The sequence below is a fragment of the Mytilus trossulus genome, chromosome 13 (assembly GCF_036588685.1).
Source record: "Mytilus trossulus isolate FHL-02 chromosome 13, PNRI_Mtr1.1.1.hap1, whole genome shotgun sequence".
In the NCBI taxonomy this organism is placed as follows: domain Eukaryota; kingdom Metazoa; phylum Mollusca; class Bivalvia; order Mytilida; family Mytilidae; genus Mytilus; species Mytilus trossulus.
Window position 1 is genome coordinate 32,240,946 of NC_086385.1, and position 17,753 is coordinate 32,258,698.

General features: G+C 30.9%; 1 protein-coding gene across 2 annotated transcripts in view; it reads left to right on the forward strand.

The window, feature by feature from the left end:
• The window catches only part of LOC134694808 (cardioacceleratory peptide receptor-like), a 139,684-nt gene that overhangs the window by 58,630 nt on the left and 63,301 nt on the right, over window positions 1-17,753 (forward strand). For both annotated transcript variants that reach the window (XM_063555870.1, XM_063555871.1), the window contains exon 2: window positions 8,964-9,034. The gene's annotated coding sequence lies outside the window, so the exon portion shown is untranslated. The remainder of the gene's footprint in view (window positions 1-8,963; window positions 9,035-17,753) is intronic.

Sequence of the window (17,753 nt, forward strand, 5' to 3'; positions counted from 1 at the left end):
TTGTTGTTGACAGTCTGTCATTTCCTGCCGTGTGTGCTTGTGGTATTAATTTATTTTTTTCCCAAAAGAACTTTAATTTTATCAAATTATTAAATTTGTTTTATTGAAAACTTGCAATTGACAACATTGCTAAATTTTTAACATATGTATTGTGCCCCTGTTTTTGTGATAATTTGGACCGGAAGTGACAATTTCTAAAAAAAATCTCACGAGGTCTTTGATAAGAATTCACCTATATTTATCAATGAATACACAATAATATTATCGTATATCAATGAACAATTTGCCTTCCAATTGTGAGAAAAAGATAACCATATCCAGTAATCAAATGCATGTCCGCCATTTTGATAATAAAACCGGAAGTTGATAAAATTAAGCTTGCCTCTATATCTAATTTCTTTAGAATGGTCCAAATTGTGTTTCTACAAAATTTCATGCAATTAACACAATGTTCAAAATTATTCACCTACCTGCTGGACTATTGCATTTATTGATATTGATTTCAAAATACTTGAAGAAATCTTTTTACTAGTACATTTTGTATTTAAACATATTTTCGCAAATCCACTTTTTGTAGTGCAGCAGAATCTGTCTACCCTAATGATCTATTCTGTTCTTTGATCTATATGTGATGGTGTAATATTCGATTATGAGATTTCATTTTTGTTTACTTACACGGTGTATCAGTTATTTAAAAATCATATACATGTACATGTACAGATATTTTGATCGAACACTACCTCAAAATTTGGAATTAGCGTAACCTCAACTTGAGACAAAAAGAAAGAATTAACAAAGTTCTATGACAATGTATAAACTAGTGTATAGTTGATTTTGAAATTATTACATACATCATGTACATGTAGACAAAAGTAAGAAATGAAACCACTTGTAAGCACTGCGTTGCAGGTCTTTTGATTAACAAAAGTATCTATATATCCCAATTGCTTGTATGTAATTGGGGTCTACCAGGCTGCTGATATAATCAGAAATCTGAGGATAAATCACCCACGAAACATCCTTAATGAAACCTCTCAATCTTGTAATTTGATCAATGTATGGGTTATGTGAACTTTTAAGTATTCACACTTGAACAAATAATCCATTTTTACATGAAAAATTCATAACTTTAAATATTGTGTGACTATAATCAGTAGAAAATTTATAATTTAACCGCATCTAGACAATCCAACTGCATCCGTCAATTTGTCTTAAAAGCAGATGGGCTTTTGTCGTGACCTGTGTTTTTGATTTAATTAAACTGAAATTTATCAAAGATTTGATTGAAAATATTGACAGAGAAGTGAATGAATTCTGTTTTTCTACGCATTTGCAATGCTTATTTTCCTAACCGGATACCATTCAATACATAACTTCCTCCCCTCAAAAATCATTCTGATTTCTAAGATTCATGTATCTAAACACTTTTCAAATTATATGTAACGAAACATTTTTTTTTATCAACATATTTCTATTTTACAATCTGTCCAGATACGTTATAACAATGCTGATTCTCCAACAACTGGATTACAGTTTTGTTAAAAGAAAATCCCCTAAACTAGTTATTGTTTAACATTTTTGTATTTATATATACACGTATGAAGCACAGTTTAAGAAGCAAAACTTTAAAAAAAAATATTACAATTCAATTTGGTAATTCACATTATTCAGAGATAACTGCATGCCAAATCATCATTTTGTCTTCTGTGTTAAGACCACAAATACTGTATGCTGGATATACTAAATTACATAATTCTAAATGTGTATGTTCATGTAGTAATTGGACTATGTTTTTTGTACTTAAAAGTTTATGTGTTTTCCCAAGGTTTTTTTTCGTTAACCCGAATTTGTTATCCTGCAATCGATTTATGACTTTTGAACACCGGTACACTACTGTTGCCTATATTGAATAGACCACTTTCGAGTTCATCCGTCACCGGAAAAAACTCGTCAATTATACGCGCCTTTATCACCGTCATTTGTGCGTTTAGGGGCGTCGTCACTTCCCTTCCAATGTTGAGCGAGTGGTTGGAAAACTGTAATTCTATATTGTACGAATTATTCAGCAAATTGAATTCTCAAAATTGACAATCAACACTGCTGTCATTAGGGAATTGTCAGTAAGTACCTACAGAGCAACCATTATTTCTAGTTTATCCTGCACAAAGACGATCACTAAGACGCTTGATGAACGTAAATAGTGCAGGGATACAGGCGAGCCCCTCTATCTGGTAAATGACGTCATAAAGGCGTGCATAATTGACGAGTTTTTGCCGGTGACGGATGAACTCGAAAGTGGTCTATTGTATATATCCAAGTTTGCTCAACATTATTTTAATGAAAATGGTGCGTAAACAAATGTTAAATTGTTGAATTGGTGCTCATATTTAGATTGTAAAAAAGACACCAGAGTTTGGATTCGCCTTCACATCTCTATAACTGTTATTTTTTATAGTATTTTCTCATAAATTTGGTCTGTTCTTAGTATACTGTAACATTCCATTATTCTTTATTCTTCATTTTTTTACTGTGTTAAGTTTTACTTTATAAAGTGAATGTACTATTTAAAGTTATAATTTGCAACTAATAAGATAAGACAATAACATAATTTTTTTTTTTATATTCACAGTCAATCAATATCTACTGATGATATGAATTGTAAAACTAATATATTCTTTGATCAAACTGTGATTTAATTACTGGGTTTAGATTTATCGAGATGTTTTATTAGCAATTTAAGTATTGCAAATATTTGAAAAAATACATAAGTTATATACAATTATTGTACCTCGGTTATCATTTTCTATATAAAATAAGTACGCTATGTATTGACTATTTTTCAAATTGTATTTGTTGAACTATTGGACCGGTCAACAATTTCTAACTATTGGACCTCGTTGAAACTATTTGACCGCAAGCGTCATTATATTTCGCGGAATTTTAAATACAGCTCCGGGATTTGATGATTCTGAAAATACCGCATGAGTTTTACCTATTTTACCTAGGGTTTAGGTAAGTGCAGGACGTAGCATTAGCGATATAATAAAACACTTACTGACTGGATATTCGTTGAATATTAAGTTTATTGTCCTCTCGGATACAACTATTGCCCTCGGCTATGTCTCATCGCAATAGTTGCACCTCGTGGACCAAAAAAAATACTTTTCCACTCATACTCAGTCAATAAGTATTCTCTACATGTGTATAATGAACAACAAAAACAACAATGCACACTGTGATAATTATATGTTATATGATATATTTGACATAAAACACACGCATTGATTGCTTTGTCTTAGAGGCCTGATATTTTTTATTAGTTGTTAATGGCTTTGAACTAGCTGTCAGATAACTGCGAATACTCTCAGATCTGTTCTTTGTGTCTTTTTGTGTCGGGATGTATAAGTACCCGGTCACGTTCACTTGTATTTTTTGTCTATCTGATGTCTAGTTAAGACTTTTTCAAACGATTTTTATAGTTCGTTCTTATGTTGTACTGTTTTACCACTGTCCCAGGTTATGGGTGAGGTTGGGATCCCGCTAACATGTTTAACTCCGCCACATTATTTATGTATGTGCCTGTCCCAAGTCAGGAGCCTGAAATTCAGTGGTTGTCGTTTGTTTATGTGTTTCATATTTGTTTTTCGTTCATTTTTTTACATAAATAAGGCCGTTATTTTTTATCGGGGCCTTTTATAACTGACTATGCTGTATGGGCTTTGCTCATTGATGAAGGGCGTACGGTGACCTATATTTGTTAATGTTTGTGTCATTTTGGTCTTTTGCAATCATACCACATCTTATTTTTTACATGTTTGTTTTCTTTTGTGAGTTGATTTAACGATCAAACACTTTATCCTGTCTTTAAAACTACATCAAAGATATATCGAAGTATGCAAAATATCAATAAACAGCAACAACAAAAGCAGAGGAAATTAAATAATAGAAATGGTGTTTTGTTTTGTTGATGTTATAATTAAACAGATAATCATTTCGGCAGTCATATTGAAGTATGATATAAGACATTGACTCCCCCCCAACATACACACACACAGAAAAAAAAACTTAATGCAAAAGTAAAAAATAAGACAAAGGCAAAGGTTATTATATGGACTGCTAATAGTCTTCTCTAAAATTTGCTATATTTGTGTCGGTTTAGTTATAGTAAAGACCTGTACGTTAAAAAAGTTCGTAATTGTCTGATGAAAGAACAAAGGCCACTGACCGCGTGTTTATTTTCTGACAATGAAAAACAAATCTTTAGAAATGACGTACATGTAGACGTAGGAATGTAATCATCTCTAAGCTTTCAACTTTAAAAAAATTAGAAGATAATTATTTTAATTTAAATGTTTTAAAGTGTTAATCTTTGTTTTCTATTCAAAAATTATGTGTAATTAATGATTTATGAATTCTTAAATAGAGGTGCTTTAATGTTAAATGGTTAATTACCAACAATTCAGTTGCGTGTGCTTATTTCGAATAAATCAAGTAAATCTTTTATACATAGAATCATGGATGTCTTCCAAAATTTTACAATGTCTTGTTATGTGAAACCACAGGATTATTTGCAAGCTACTATTGTGTATTAAAGAAAGAGTCAAGAATGTTAAAACAGTGCAAACAAATGTAATATTTAACGTGTATGCAGTTAAAGAGAATGTGTTTATACATCATAACACTTTTATTCTAATATGACGTCCTTATTACGCTTTTTAAACAAATCCGTGTTCTAATGAGCATAAAAAATATGTTTGACACATGCGCACGAACTTACTGTGTATATAAACGCTATTTCAATCGTTGTTCTTTAAAATGTATACATTTAAGCAGCTAGCAGACACTTTTAATATATATGTTTATAAAACAACTTATATTCACCCTGCTCGTAGATTTTAAACTTATCAAATATAAAATGTAATGCACAGACTTCTTGGGGAGGAAACGGGAAAAGCCAAACATTTTTACTGTATTTTCGTACGCTTCGACCTATACAAATACTGTATTTGTCCTATTAGAATCGAAATAATTCCTTAGTGTCATGCTCTATGTTATAGATAATGCATATTTTAAGGTCTTTCTTTGAACAATCCTGACACCCCGAGGTGTGTTCTACGACAAGAAAAAACTTAAAATATGCATTATTTGACTTATATACCGTCAAAAGATATTAATTTTATAAAGATTTGTAAAATTTAGTATCCTCGTATGATAAAATCAACGTACTTTGATCTAGCTTTAGAGTTCAACAAAAAATTGATTATCACAAATATTTTTATTTTTAATATATTTTGCTACGTTTTAGCTAGACTGAAGATTTTCAAACCGGGTTTTAATTATTTTACCTATTTTATACCAAAATAAAACCAACCTAACTCAGATTTCAAAGATCCGTACATCTTAACAATTTAGATTAAAAACTATTTCGTTAATCACCAATATTTCTCTTTCTTGAAGTTTATGCATCTCAAACGCTTTTATGATGAGAAAAGAGAGCAAACTGTCACGTGATGTAGGCGTTATTATATGAGATTTCCTTCCTTAAATTAGTATATGAACCTGGAATCCATACTTAAAAGTGTCCGATCATATTCATTATTGAAAACATAAAAAATTATCGGATGTTAAATACAGACAAAACGTCATAATTTGGCAAAAAAGAGGTCGAATTCGAATGAAAATGTCGAAGAACATTAACAGAACATAAACAAATACTATTCTTCACCTTAACTATTTTTCAAGGATATGAGCATGTTTTCATGACTCCAAGACGAATAGACAGAATCGCTATTTGTCCTTCATTACTAAACATCGAAAAGGTTCCCGTAAATGTTTCATATCACAATGGAAATGATCTGACGACACAAAGGACAGAAATTGTTGCTTGATGTAAAAAAAAAACATCCGGTGCAAATTATCGGGTTGAGCAGAAAATACATGTGTATCTTTAAATAGCGATAAGATGTATTATTGACTAAATATGGTTGAACATTTTGAAATCACAATTTCAAAAGCGAAAATATTCAAAATATTCCCTTCAAATCAAATCAAAGGAATACATAGAACTACATGCTGCAATACATTTTCCCCCTTATTTTTGAAAATTAAACCATCACTGGAATAACTTTAAAAGGTTTGTTTGCTATGATGATAGGAATTTTAGCGACATAGACTGAGTCTGCAGCCATCGCACGGTCGGTTTGTTTGTTTATTAAAATTTCAATTGCATAATTCACAATGTCTATGATAATGTGGTATTTGAATTGTTTATTTCCAAGTTTTCTCAACATCTATTTTAGTGAAAATCATACGCAAAAACTGGTTAATGCGCAACAGGTGCTCAAAATTAAATTCAACAACAAATTCATCAAGTAATGTTATTAGCAATCAAACTACAATGTAATGTAGTTATTTTGAAAATACAGAGACTTATGCACGTGTTCGATTAACATCGAAAACTAGGCATGCTGATGTAATTGTTAAGAAATATTTTTAGCACAAATGCATGGTTTTTGTGTGTGCTGGTTTTACGCATAATGACTCTAAATTGTCGGTATAGCTATACTAAAGACAAAGAAAAGTATGTAACATGAAAAATATCAAAGATGTAGAACCTCAAAGTAATTAATCTGCTGGTAAAAGAATAAATCATACTTACATCGTGTTAACTGATTGGTAATAAAAAAAAACGTATAAATTCAATCAGCTTTCAATCTTTTAAAGACGAAATTAAAAGATAATTACATAAATTTAAATTGCTTTACATTGTTAATATTTGTTTCAAATTCAAAAGGAATTTGAAAATACTTGTGTGGTTAATAATGAATTATTTATAGATTCTAAAACAGACGTTCTTTCATGTTAAATGGTTAATTACCAACCAATCAATCACATATGTTTATTTCTAATAATCAAGTAAATATTTTATACACAGAACCATGGATTACTTCCAAACTTTCACAACGTTTGGAATTTATTCATTAACCTGATTGTACTAAATTGCTGTAGATTTTATTTACAAATATTATAATTGAAAATATCCAGAATGCAAGTACATTGTCGGAGTGTTAGTACTACGGAACGACATTTTAACTACACAGGGAAGAGGGTTTATGTTTCTCGTAAAATATATTTTAATTCAAATTATGATGAATAAAATATTGTGGTCAAGCAGATGATAAAAAAACAATTCTTAATCCAGATTCTCCTCATAAACTTATATGTAGTGTTAAATTTTTAGAAAAAAACTGAATTAGATTGAAAGCGTCATATAACATAAAAAATAACATACCCCCTTTATTTAAGTTATTTAAGTTAAATGACTGCTACCTTTAAAAAGATCTAACGCTTTAGTCATAACAAGAAAAATAATTACAAAAAAAAACACGTATAAAAGAACTAATAAACAGATAGATCGATTGTTAGTTATTAATACCACTCTCAAAACTATTTGCTATATAGTGCCAGTTATGCAAGAACATATATGTTAAATTCCTTTAAGTCTTGTCTAATTCCCCCGTTCCACTCTTTATCAATGCCATCACTGGTCAGACACGTTTAATATTACTCCCACCCTTTGATGCAATTATATGTAAAAGTCTGATCACGAGGCGAAATAATAATTAGGTTTTTCTCTTATTTCATTTATTTTATTTATTTATCTATTGATGAGTTTTTCTTCTTTATTTACAAATATCGTCTTTCAAATTAATCCAGTCTATTAAGCATCCTTATTTTTATCTGCTTCGTAAGCATTTTAGGTACGGTCATGATCAAACATAATTTAATTTTCCACTTCATCTGATAATAGAAAACTCCACTTATTCGCCTCCAAATTGAAGATTAGTAATCTTTTCAAATAAAGATTAAACGAGTTCTCAACAAGGTTGTTATTTATGAAATAAAAATCGCACAGCATGGAGTATATTTAATTACCACGTATTTTAATTATCAATGTGCTATAGATTGAATTGCTCCCGTTGTGTCCATATTTTTTCAATTAATATACTTACAAGATTTCCTTCAATTCGCTTATATATATTAAGGAAGATTATTATATCAGTTAATGCAAACACATGTCTTGCAATTGTTTGCTATTTTATGGTAGCTATATACTAGTTTATAGTAAACACAATGTATGAAGTCTTTTCTATATTTATAAGAAAGAAACAAATTATCAGTCTTTTTGGTGCAATTTCCAAAATTACAATTAAATATAAGCGTCTCAAATGCATCCGAAGGCTATTTACTGTTTATAAAATTGAGAATGGAAATGGGGAATGTGTCAAAGAGACAACAACCCGACCATAGGAAAAAACAACAGCAGAAGGTCATCAACAGGTCTTCAATGCAGCGAGAAATTTCAACACCCGGAGGCGTCCTTCAGCTGGCCCCTAAACAAATATATACTAGTTGTTTATGTTTGTTTATTTGTAATGGTTGAACATCAATTTCAAGAACCCAAGTTACATATATATATATATCGTCATTTTATTAAGTGAAGAAAACTGCATTAGCTAGAGCGAACAACTGACATTAGATAGACAAACTGAACATTATTGTCCATTCAGGTTGAAGTCGAACGGGATCGAGATGCAAACTCAGAATACATTGTAGTCGAACTACATTTAAGATCAATACTGTACATTAATTTCTTATTTGTGAAACAAAACATCAAATGTAGAAAAGATTAAATTATATGAAATTCTTGATTGAAAAAAAAAACCGATATATCAAACTGCATTTCAACTTCTAAATAAGCTAATATTAGTGAAAATGGGGCCGATCGTTGCGGACATTGTGCAATTAAAGATTGGGGATTATATATTTTTTTGTTATTCTGAAGACCTTCGACTGTTTATTTTGTTTTAATCTTCGGTCGGATTGTTGGGTCTTGGACATATTCCCCATTTCAAGTCTCAAATTGATTAAACTGACCGAACTATATCTTATTATTATTTCAGATGTGGTTGAATGAAACACTGTATGGTTAAAGATTGATTAAAATCAATTAACTGCTGGCAGTAAATTTAAGGTAAGATTACATTAGTTTGTGTCTTACATTATTATGTAATCTAACGAATAACTTACATGTTCCTTCAAGTTGCGAATCACATTTGTGCGCATTACCAATATATTTGCGCGAAAAAAATAGAAAAAAATTGCGCTCAGTTTTTGGTAGTCTGTAAAATACTTGCGTTCAAATGTACAAAATGTGCATAAACTGCGCGCATGAATTAATGTTATTGTGTTTAATCCTTAAAAACGCAAATCAGAACAGGAATATTTATTATGAATTAGAATACCCTAAATGATGTATTTTGTATCTTTTTTGGGGAAAAGGGAGGGTCAATGTATTATTTTTCCTTTATCTGTAGTTGTCTTTGTCTTCTTGTGAAGACATGTTTTTCTTTCCGTCGTGTTTCTTTAAAAAAATATATTTTTCTGTTCTGCTTCCGAGTTGCAGTTTTTGGAATGCCATCTATGGTAAATGCTGGCGTCACCTCCAAAAAGATTTCGTTACAGTTTCCTTGAAATCAAGTTGCAAAATATTTAACTATATGCAGAGTTATCGACTTAGACACATTTTTCAATTTTACATAAGGTTATTCCCATCTTGTTTTAATTTATTTAATGAATAATAACATCATCAAAAAAAAATTGTATGCCTCTGAAGCGCTTTACTTGGTTAATTATACTCAAGAACTCTTAAATCCAAATACTTGAAAATGTATATGTAGGTTGTATTAGAAGCGAAACAGTTGAAGAACTATAGAGAGTCGAAATGGTCCTAATAATTAATGACTTATTTTCTTCTATGCAAGAGTAATTATTTGAACTCGGGACCTCTTTATTTATAATATGATCCATTCATAGATTTTACAGAACACCCCTATAAAAATACAGTTTCTTCGTAAAATTAACTCATACAACATTTGTTTCACTTTCCAAATTGATTTTAATTATTTTTGATATGGCACGCAATTCCTGCTCTCACTTCTATTTATAGAATGTCTGTCATTCGATTTGACGGTTTCCAGAGACAAAATAATTCAATAAAGCCGCCTTGTTTTAAAGAAGTCCAGACAAAATCATGTTCTATCCTGACAAATTAGATCTACTATGCTTTACTATAACGAAGTTATGATAGAGTTCATTAATATGAAACAAACAAAAAGAAAATGTCGTTTGACGCTCAATTTTGATGAAAAATCATAATGAGAAAATTAGGTTTTTGTACACCAATATGATTAACCGATATTCAAGTTGTCGCTATTTTTGTAGTAACCGTATTATCAGGTGCAACTAGGCTTTGTACAGATATTTCAAAGATGGGCATGATGGGGATGAACATTATCAGTTTCAACAATGTTTTAATAAGGGCGCCACTGGTGTAGACCAACGCATGTCTACCGTATCAAACCATTAGCCAATCTCCGTAGCAGAGCTCACATCCGTTATGTACTCACTTCGTGTCTAAATATATGATACATTGTATGCCAATGTGTTGTATTGTAATGAGTATACAGAATGGAAACTAGAGTATACAGAATGAAAACTAGAGCTGTACGGAGACTGATCATTAGCTTGATATCTTTGATAAGTTTTTGAGCATCATCGTGATAAATTTTTGGTTATATCTTACATGCGCAATGTCTTTTTGAGCGCAGTGTTATAATACAAATTGGAACAAATTCTTTCTGATAAATTTGTTAATTAGATTGGAAAAAAAAGTTTTCATTTAGATGAGAGAAGTCATATTTACAAGTGTAAAAATGAAGATCAATCGAACTCTGTGAATTATTCATCCGTATATTTCTTAATTATCAGCTGGTAATCAATGCACTAACGTAAGGTTAAACAAAACAAAAAGATGAAGACAACATTTTAAATGAATTTTTCTGTTGTTTGCTTTACGTCCAGTGGCACATATTTCATACACAATAGTCACATGTACATGTATATTAAATATTGAAAATAGTTTCTAGTATTTAGGATATCAAACATACGCACAGAATAAAAGAAATATAGAGGACAGTTAAATGTATAAAGAACAAACGAATAATATATGATGCATGTATTTCGACACGCAATTTTTTCTTCTTATCGAACGCTGCGTTTTAACGCAAACATATAACAGACACCTTTGAATTATAACTCAAACCTTTGCGAAATAACGCCAACGTTTGCGATATAACGCAAACCTTTGCGTTATGACACAAATATCTTGATTTCAATTATTCATTAAATTTTGTATATTTGCCGTCTGTCATTCATTTCGGTTGTGTGTCACTGAAAGATGATACAATACACATACACACAAGGCCAAGTCATTATAATAAATATGCATAGCAATAATGGAATGCTTGAAGTGCAATTATATATAAACTAAGACTGATTTGTGCATCAGAAAAGAATATAATTTTACAAGAAAATATATATAGTATAGTATATAGGCATAATTAAATTGAAAGATAAAAATAATGGCATACAAGTGTAAAACTTTCAGTCATATTTTTAAAGATCAGAATATGATAAAGATTCTTTGATAGAAAGTCATAGAATTTTCAATTCAATATAGTGAATTACATATGTTTAAGATGCTTGGGTAGCAATTTGAAAGTAGAGAACATAATTTTATTGCAAATGGGTAGCTTGTTTGATTCTTACCAACTTTACACAGTTCTTAAATGAGAATTTCTTTGAGAGTATATTTATATTCGGTTATAGCTATATTAGTTATGACGCACCAGCAGACTTTTAATACTCGCCTACCCTATTTCATTGTTTTTCAAAATGTATTCAAGAAATATGAATAAACAGCTGAACACTTTCTATAAAATTGCTACATTCTTAGTGCGCTCTCACAACGCGTTTACTACGACCTGATTTCGCAACGACCACACCACGATTGTTTTGAACTTGTTCAAAGTTGTTCACACTCATCACGATCTTAAAGACCTCACCACGACCGTGATACGATCTTACTGCAATGCACACGATTACACTACGATCGTCAAAATTTGCATTTTTTTTACAGATCGTAGTGTGATCGTGACCTAGATGGACTGAGGTATTACAAAACAACAAAAAAATGGTAGAAAAAAATAATTATTTTTTCAGTTGTTTTCTTAACGTTCAGTTGCACATATTTCATGCACAATAATCACATGACTATTATTATCCAGGAGACTTTCAATACTCACCTTACCTATTTGATAGTCAAAATGTATTAAGCAAATATGAATAAACAGATGAACACTTTGTATAGAATTGCAACATTCTTTCTAATAATATATGCTAAAATTCTTTTCTGATGAAGTTTGTGATCTTTAAAATATATTTCTTTCTATTTGATGTCTTAAAAAATAATTAATCTTAGTATAAATGCTTTAAACGATTTTATGTGATACCACTTTACAAGACATAGACTTATTTTGTATAATATTTTTAAGTAGATTAAACTCTGCTTTTCTTCACTTTTATATATGAACTTTCAACAACGTTAGACTTAGAGATGAAATGAAAAATCCCTTTGAATTCGAATATCAAAAATGTTATCAATCTACTAATGAAACAAAAATAATCCTGAAGATATTTTTGACAAATAACTCTGTCTGACAGAAGTATTACTCTAATATTAATAATAGAAATGTTCCTTTCATTTGCTTCGTCATGGAATCAAACTTCTTGTGTTTAATACAAAATGTCGTCACTGTGAAAATCGTCAAAACACTTTGAATAAAACGGGTAAGTTAATAATCTGTGATATCAATAACATATTTGATCGAATGAGTGCAGGTTATATCATTCTGTTTATTTGTATATAAAATTAACTACCCTTTATTATAGGTCGGTCTTTTAAAGACGTATCAATCATATAAAATACATTGACGTAAACGCATCTGCAGATTTACCAATAACTATATGTGATCCCGAGCTTTAATTGTATATACTTTCAATAATACAGATGGTCAACCAATTAAATTCTTATGCCGGTCTCTCATTATGAAGCTGACTTAATTGTAGGAGAGCGAAAGACACCAGAGGGACAGAGGGAAAACGTATAATAGTCTTAAGCTCGGGATCACATATTATTTGTTGGTATATATGCAGGTGCGTATACGTCAACGTATATGATACGGTTAATACGATTTTAAATGACCGACCTCTACTGGCTATGGTTTCGTGGTAGCGTGCTTGCCTAGAAGTAGCATGCTCGTTTAGGAAGCATGCTGTCCTCGAGGTAGCGTGTTTTCCCTCATGATAGCGTGCTCGAGTTGCATTTTTGACATCGGGTTTTTTGATACTCTGTAATATAAACTAATGAACGTTTATCACAAATTATAAAATTATTTGACCGATTATCAAATGGGATTAAACTCAACATTAAGTATATGTTCATGTTTTTTACGTTCGGTACTGTTAGTTGAAAATTCGGAGAAGTGCAGGTTACCAGATTGCACTATTACATTGTATTAGTAAAATTGATCATTCATTTGATTTAGCACTACTTTTCAAAGCCCTTTGCAAGTTAATTAGATATCAAAATAGTTGAACATTAAAATAGCTATAATTGCATGTAATCATGTCTTTAAGTACTCAATGTAAAATTGGGCGAGTTTTTGTTGTCTAACGCTGATTAACACACATATTCTGCATGCAATGAAGCTCTAAAGAATATATGACCGAGCAATAAAAACTCGTTCAAGCTTAATGGGGACCAGTTGTGGAAAACAAACAACTTTGCGTGTCGATTTGTATTTATATGTTACATGTAGTAATGTTCAAAGCTTTAAAGCACATTGACTTGGATGGGTAAATAAAGGTAGTATTTCTGGTTAGCTTGCTTTCTATACCTAGCTTAACCATGAAATCATTATTCACTGAGGTCCTTTATTTCATTTGGCGAACTTAATAGTTGTGCAGAGAATCATCGAAAACAAGGACTTTATATGTTATTTATATGCATTATGAAACCAGTTTTGTAAGTCAGTTTAAATTTTTGACGGAGAAAACAGCATACAGAGAATCAATTAAAAATAGGGACTGCATAGCTTAGAAACACTTTGAATCCAGTTTTATAAATCAGTTTATCATATGTTTAGTAGTAAATACAGTAGTTTTAAATATTTGATAAACAGCTTGCTGTTTAATCTATATCGCGCAATTTTGATGCGCACCTTTTATCGCATACCCTTTATCACACCCCTATTTTTTCCTTATTATTAAAAAAAAATTAATAAACATGATAAAGTCAGTTTTAATTCATGTAAGCCTTAGAAATATTTATTGGGGGGAGGGGGGATGTGATGGAAAATGTTGTCCTGCATTTTATTTTAGATGAACTCAGTCCAGCCTTTTTATCTTTAACTCTATTCAGTCCGGCATTTTTTTAATTAGTAGTCCTGCATTTTTCACATATATTTTCATCCTCTTTTTGTTGCCAAGTTGCTCATCCTGCCTTTTTTTTTTCTCAATTTTGTTTTCTTCAAATTTCATATTGGCACCTTAAATAATCCAATGGCAGCTTCCGGAGCAATTACAGACAACGGTTCGTAAGCATTATTGTAGGTGTGTTTGATTTGTCAACTTTATTTCAATAAAATTTGCAATGTCATGATGTTTTTAAACGGGTGAACTGATGAGTTCTGTCATAAATAAAAGCGAGTGCTACTTAACTTTCTTTTACCAGGAAAAGCGCATAAAACATGTAAAAAGTGACATCATTATTATCGATAAAATAAACAGTCATGTAATGGTATCGTTGTCTCTTTAAAATTGCCTTTTATTCAATTAAAAGTATTAAAAAATACCGTAAATAATTTTGTTAACTATTCTGATATCGGACTCGGACTTCTTTTAGACTGAGTATTACTGTGCATATGTGTGGGGAGGGTTGAATCTCTCGACAATGTTTAATCTCGTTACATTTTTGCGCCTATCCCAAATCATGAGGCTATCGCCTTTTATAGTTTTGCGTGCTTTTTTTTATTCATTTTAGTTCATTTATATGTTTTTTTTAGTTTTCGCTTAGCTTATGGGCCAGCTGAGGTCCACTTCAGGTGCAGGATTTTCACGCCGCGTTTAAGGTGGCATTCGTCTGTTGTCTGCTCATTTGGTTTATCTAAAGATTGTTGCATGCGTTCACATATAAAATCACATATCATAAATCGTTTACATTATATAAGACTTACAATGTACTTAATAAGTTCAAATAGAACAATATAACTATAAGTATCGAGTTTAATATCATTAGATTCTTCTCAGAGATTTCAGAAATCTTATAAATGCATTGCATTTTACATTATTCCAATTTGAAGTAAAGGATCGCACATGGAAGTCAATCAAGTATCTTATAGATTGAAAAAAATAATTAATTTAAGGTAGCGCTATCCTTCACTAACGAAAGCGATAGAGGTGATTATCTTTTAATTTAATTCAAAACTCAACCTACATCAGAAAAGTATGTAAATAGGACCGACCAACTAGAATTGGTTTGATTTTATACACGTCAACAATTTATTTTCTTAAATTATTGAAACGTTTATGTTATTTATTTTATTTTCCAAGTAATCTTAAACATATTTCAATTATTTAAAGGAATTAATCAACGCTTAGTTTTCATGTTCATAAACGTTTTAAACCTACTATTCATCTGTGTTAATTATTTACAATAAAGGGCAAAACTGTCCATTACATCAGAAATGTATTCACAAAGTTTACTGTAGACATTGTTAGAAAATTATCATAAAGAAACTTTAAAAATCACTCCAAATTCATTTTCGAAACATAAACTGTTGAAAAAAATAACAGTTTTAAGGTATTAATATATTATTTGTATTCCATATTTTCAAGGTTCAAATAGTATATCATGTTACGACACTTTAATGCACTTCAATTATCTTCCGATTTCGGAATTGATAAGAGATTTTGTATGTTTAAGTTGTGATTCAACATCACCCTCTAATGTTGTGGGGTAATTACCATTCTTGAACATTTCTTAGCCTATTTCATTATACATGTATGTGCCTTTCCAAACTCATTATCCTAGCTGTTATTCAGTTGTTGAGTGGTTGGTGTCCAAACCAGGCTGTTGCTTTTCACGTTTGAATTTGTTTTATATTTTGTTACGTCTGGGCCTTCTGTTTTGACGGATTTTAGTCATGGATTGATGCAGTACAGGAGTTTTGTATTGCTTTCATCCACACAATTTAGAACCTGATGGAAAGCTGTCTCTTTTGCAGTCATAACACTTCTCTTTATCCATTTTTGTTTTATTTTCATCTTTTATACTAGTACCTGAAGTGTTTTAATAATTAAGTTCATTAATGATAGAATTCATTTCAAAGTTGACTTTTTTTAAGCAATATGAATGTAAACAAAAAGCATTGAACAATATTTTATACGGTTAATTCATTTCTTGACAAAATGCGTATGAAAGCTCATAGCTTCAATTTCGATTCTGAGGTTTGAAAAAATATTCTGATGAGAAAAAAAACAACTGACCCAAAAGTTCCATAAACAACATGTCTTAACATTCAGGAGAGTGCTTGTTATCTGTTAAGTGCTGGTGGTCTGTTTAAAAAATGTAGGGGGAGTTTATTGAACAATTCACGCACTTTTTCCCCCGACATATTTTTTCTTAATACATTTGCAATAAAACACACTTGCAATTAGCACCCCTTAATATGGCTAGCTGTAATTTCCCCATTAATTCATCAATTAAAATATAGTAAGTCACTTTACATTAAAAATCTCTTTAAACAATCATCATATAATTGATAGTAAAATAAGATTGACATTCTTCATCGAGAGTTAACTGGAAGAAATGCATTTTTAAAATATCTCATCCAACAATTCTTATTTTTAATGAAATATCTCACGGCAACATTGTAGTGTTGCTTCTCTCTTAATAAAGTTTAGGTGAAGGGTGTTGAAAATGAAGACCTTTCCAAAATTGAGGTAGGGAATGTGTTCTCTTAGATGGAATGTGTTTAATCATATTGAGAGAGAGAGAGAGCGAGAGAGAGAGAGCGAGAGAGAGAGAGGGAGAGATAATGCGTTTTATGAGACAGAGGCAGAGAGAACATTGGTGAGGAATTTAATAAGTTAACAATACTAGCTGGCGTTGCTGAGTGAGATAGTGGGTAAATGTAAATGCTTCTAATGGATACTCAGGATATGGATAAGAGATTTACAATTTAATAGACCACTCTCGTTTTATGTCCTTGACTAGAAAAGTGCGTCAATTCTGTACGCCTTTGTGATGTCATTTACGAGATAGTGAGGCTCGCCTATATCCCTGCTCTATTTTAAAAAGATCACCAAGCGTCTTTGTGATCGTCATCATGCACGATAAACTAGAAATTTTTTACGGAAATGCTACGAAATCAAACATTGTTAATCATGTAAACATGAAGATTGAAAGTTGTTATAGCTAACAAAAAAAACTGACATGACAAAAAGTGAAATAGTGCAAACGATAAATCTAATAACCTGATTACTTGCCATTTTTCAATGACCTATACCAATGTTAAGAGTTATGGGTGAAAGAAACAGAACAAGTCATTACGTAAGTGAATGGCATTGATAAATGCAGGGTATTAACGTAACTTCTATAAAATAACACAAACTGACGCTATTCATTGATGAATGACAAAATACTTTAGCGACTTCTGTTCGGTACTTATATTTCACTTGGAACATTTTACCATTGAGCCAGGAATCTTCTGAAATGGACAACTGACAAT